This window comes from Macrobrachium nipponense, chromosome 16 (assembly GCF_015104395.2).
Source record: "Macrobrachium nipponense isolate FS-2020 chromosome 16, ASM1510439v2, whole genome shotgun sequence".
Lineage (NCBI taxonomy): Eukaryota > Metazoa > Arthropoda > Malacostraca > Decapoda > Palaemonidae > Macrobrachium > Macrobrachium nipponense.
This window is the reverse complement of record NC_087209.1, coordinates 17,781,214-17,786,320: the sequence shown is the minus strand read 5'-3', so window position 1 is coordinate 17,786,320 and position 5,107 is coordinate 17,781,214.

Genomic DNA, 5,107 nt, shown 5'->3' with positions numbered 1-5,107 from the left:
ACAGAGAGAGAATTACATGGACCGAGAAACTGGCTGTATATAGCAATAACAAATAAAATTAGGATGTTCTGAAAAGGAGTAATAAGTATGTATTCTTTCCAAGTAGCTACAATAAACATTTCAAATTTCTCGGAGCTTTATTTCTCTGGTTCTTTACTCAACACCAAAGCCTCCATGAGGAAACCAGCTATCCATATTTGCCCCAGCTCTTATTTATCTAACTCTCAGTACGGACCCATTAAGTAAATGGAAATCCACGCACAGAAAACAAACACATAAATAGCTGTACAAATGGAAGGAACGCCCCAGCAGCATATGCGACTTGTACGTTGTAATTAATAAAATTGGCGCTAAACTAATGACCAACTAATTAAAGGTTTGGCGTAAATTGAGTGCGGGTAATGGTCCACGAAATGGTCTACAGTTGCTGAAATGTTGACAAGAAAGGGGACGGAAAGAAGTGTTAATTCGTCTGTATTGTTTTATATGGAGTAATGAGTTGATAAATGGGAGAAAACGTTTTCGTCTCATTGAAAATATTTCGTCATGTAAATAGTGTGAGAATTTGTTCTACTACGTTGCAGAAAGGAAATTTACTTCCATTTTTTCGTTATATCCTGCGTTAAAATATTATGTTCAATATAATACAATAAACACACAAAACACACACACAAACCAGATAGAAGTTACGTAATAATGTAGACACATCGAACACCAAGGTTCAATAAATCAACCAAATCACTCTCAGTTTTTTCCTCGTTTACAAAATGCAATTATAGCTAGTGTACATTAATTTCGCTTTGTATTTACAATTACACTTCCGTGGACATAAAAAATTCTTATAGTTAAGAAATTCACAGACTCGTAAAGAACAAATTGTTAAAAAATCCACAATTATATACTAAAATTTATTTCTATGTAAAAACCAAAGACTTTCGAACATTTGAACGGTGTTCCTCATCAGTGTAGAGGTTAAAATGTTTTTTTTACATAGAAATATATTTTAATATTTAAATGTGGATTTAAAAAAAAATATCCTTATATTTATGGTAAAATAATGCAGTGTTGTTATTACTTCAGGAAGAAGCGACATGATTGGTAATAAACCATTTCACATTCTATATATTATCCAACTCTGGTTTGCACGATTTCTTTCTGAGGCGTTGCTAATTCAGGTATGATTTCTTTAGCGGAAAAAATTGATACATCTTTTGATTTTTTTTTTTTTTAACGTTAGAAACATGTGGTATCCTTGTTCAAATATTTGCAATCTTTATTAACTTCAACTTATAAATAAAATGGAGACTTTTTAGGAGAAATTGCAAACAATCATCTTTCATTTCAGTCTACTGTATTGTCGGATATTTTTAATGGGTAACAGATGATTATAAAATAATACGTGGTAACAGAACCAACTGGTCACCCGCACCTCTCTCTCTCTCTCTCTCTCTCTCTCTCTCATACATTATTCTTCACTCTTTTTAAAATTTTTCTCGATGAACAAGGAGTAATGAGACCTCATTTGAATCAATGACTTTCCCTTCTCTTCAAACTGAGTTTCTATGCTGCATTGTCTCCCTTTCGGAGACCACGATCCCTCCTCTCTTTGTCATACCTGCTTTTTTTATTATTATTTATATTTTTCTTTTCTCACATTCCTTGAAACGTCACAAAGAACACCATTGACTTTTTTTCAGTTTCCATAACAACCTGTTGGTCATTCTGCGTTGGAACGTATTATTATTATAATTATTATTATTATGATTATTATTATTATTAATTAATATTATTTGTGTGTGTATGTGTGTGTGTGTGTGCGTGTGTGTGCTATCACAGTACTCCAATTCGACTGGGTGGTATTCATGGTGCGGAGGTTCTGGGTTGCATCCTGCCTCCTTAGGAGTCCATCACTTTTCTTACTATGTGCGCTGTTTCTAGGAGCACACTCTTCTGCATGAGTCCTGGAGCTACTTCATTATTATTAGATACTTATTATTATTATTATTATTATTATTATTATTATTATTATTATTATTATTATTATTATTATTCCCTTGTCAAAAAAGACATTAATATAAGAGAGGGTCCATATGGCTAAAGCACGGGGGAAGTTACGGAGCCCTCATTCGTCAGTGGCGGATCAGTCACGTCCACGGTTTGACAAATCAAAGCCAGATTGTTGTTACGCACACGAAAATCAAATACATGGATACATAAAATTTCATTGTACAGAGATCATTGTTCTGATGACGATGTGGAGGAGGAGGGAGGAGGATGTGAAATGATGCATATAAGTCGTAATTTTAATATAATTTTTTTTCTCTGTTAGTAAGTATTTGCACAGGTTCTGCATTGAGAAGAATTCTTTTGTGTTCGTGTGTTTTAAACCCCGCCCCCCCCCCCCCAAAAAAAAAGGAAAACAACTTAAATTGCAATGTGGGTGGTCACTGGAGTCTTCCGAAAAATAACCTATTTTTCTTTATTTCAACCAAATTCTACGCCATCAGGCAAGTGAGAAAAGAGTAGAATCTTTCAACAGCTTGCTGCCACCAACGAAATTAATTAAAACTAAATATAATGAATTCAAACTATAATGAATTAATATTACATTACTAGTCAGTGAAGGGATATTAAGCTTGAAGAAAATCGTGGCTTAATTGTGATTCTTGGCTTATGCAGGTCCGACACTCCTTTGGAATCATTCTCAAACCAATTAAAAACCTGAATAGAAAAAAAAACCTGTAAATAGTTAAATTATTACAGATGAGTTAAGGAAAATAAAAAAAACCAAAGAATACGGACCACCGGACAATAAATTCAGCATTCCCAAAAATACGGAGTGAACCAATACGAAAATAAAAAAGAACAAGAAACCATCAACCGGCAAGGTATCAACAGCCTTGGATATACATATACATAGAGTATATATTATATATATCAATATATATATATATATCTATATATCATATATAAAATATATATATATAATATATATATATAGATATATATATATATATATATATATATATATATATATATATGATATATATGCATGCATATATTTATATACATTCACCGTGATCCAAAACTGCAGAAATATACAAGAAGCACAACTTCGCGAATGTCGACTCGAAACAGAAATTCCAAAGCAGAATACAAACTGGACTTTCGGGGGTAACAAAATACATATGTATACAGACATGCATCCCGGAACAGCTGTCAGCCACTAAGGGAAACTTTAGACTCGCGTTGTTAGGCAGGGTAAGACAATACTATCTTTGCGTATGTGCAGTGTGAATGGATTGGTGTTGTGCTGGGAAAGGTGCAGTATGCTCGAAATATGACGTTTCCGCTGTAATCACGGTTAAAATTTATTATTAGTGTGATTTTGAGTTATGCTTATCTTTATTCGTGAATAATGACATACAGAGAACAATGTGCATACGGAAAATACATGCACAATAGCATTCGTTGCATTAACCTACAAACTAGGTGCGGAAAGCTCTCTAAAACTTAATCACAAGAGAGTACTGACTTCCCCACGGAGTAGAAAAGTCCTTTTACTCAACAAGATTAATCTGAGTCCTCTTTAACATACAAGAAAACGCATAGATTTCGTAAGTACTCATCGATAAAGTAAAGTATCTTAAACCAGACCACTGTTGAAAAGTCACGCAAAATCCCTAAAATTGACAAAGGAACCGTTGAAGTCACGCAAAATCCCTAAAATTGACAAAAGCAACCGTTGAAAAGTGACACAAAATCCCTACAATTGACAAAGGAACTGCTGAAAAGTCTCGCAAAATCCCTAAAATTGACAAAAGCAACTGTTGAAAAGTCACACAAAATCCCTACAATTGACAAAGGAACTGCTGAAAAGTCACGCAAAATCCCTAATACTGAGGGAGAAAACAGCTGAGAAGCCGCTCAGAATCCCTAAAATTTGAGGAAAATCGGAGATCAGTCAAAGCAGAAACGACGAGTCCGGAATACCTCGAGCGGAAAAACGATCGTTACGCAACCCGGAAAAGAAAACATCCCGGAAAGAAATGATAGAGATCAGAGGTCCTTCGCATGGAGGACTGGGACCTCAGTTGGTGAGTTTTTTCTTTTTTTTAATAAAAAAAAATCAGTGATCAATTTTATCTTTTTATTTATTAGATTCATTTTATTCATTTGGCTTTTTATTTGTTAGCTGTTTTTTTTTTCAATCCTTTCTTTCCTCAAAATGTATTTTATGTAAGAATTACTGGTTTATCTTTAAGGTTTCCAGTTCTGGCCTAAAATATGTACTTTTAATTTTTTTATATCAAAATAAATAGATGCAGCACAGTTACGCTAAAGTTTTTATTGACGTCCAAAACATATTTTTCAATTTGTTTGCTTTCAAAAAAAAAATAAAAAAGCCATAATTTTTTCATAAAAAATCAATGATTTAATCACTTGATTAAATCACTTTTATTTAATCATTGCCAACACTGAGTGAGACTATTGTAAATGTGATTCTTTCGAAAGGTTTGGAATAGAATGGAATATAGAATTCAGGCAAAAGGCCAAGCACTGGGACCTATGAGGTCATCATTCAGCGCTGGAAAGGAAATTGAGAGTAGGTAGGTCTGAAAAGTGCAACAGGATAAAAACCTGGCAGGTGCACTACGAAACCATTATTAGGAGAGGGTGGATAGCAAGATGAAAGAAAGAGAATATGAAAGGAGGTACAGTACAAGGAATGTAAGGGGTTTCAGCTAGGGGCCGAAAGGAGGCTACAAAGAAACTTTAGTAATGCCTACAGTGCACCCAGTGACTTTCAGTATATAACAAGATTTTAAGGCTTTCTGAAAGTCGTCTCTGAATCTTCTTATTCTATGACAGCCGTCTTTATCGTGGAAAAACGCTCTCTCTCTCTCTCTCTCTCTCTCTCTCTCTCTCTCTCTCTCTCTCTCTCTCACACAAACGTGGTCAATGACCATATTTTTTTTTACACCAGGCTACGTAAATAAGATAATTAATTCTCTGTTACTGTTGTTATTCTTAATAAATAATAAATTTCGCTAATAATTAATATTATACCTTTGAAAGTTATATAACAATAATGATACAAAAATGA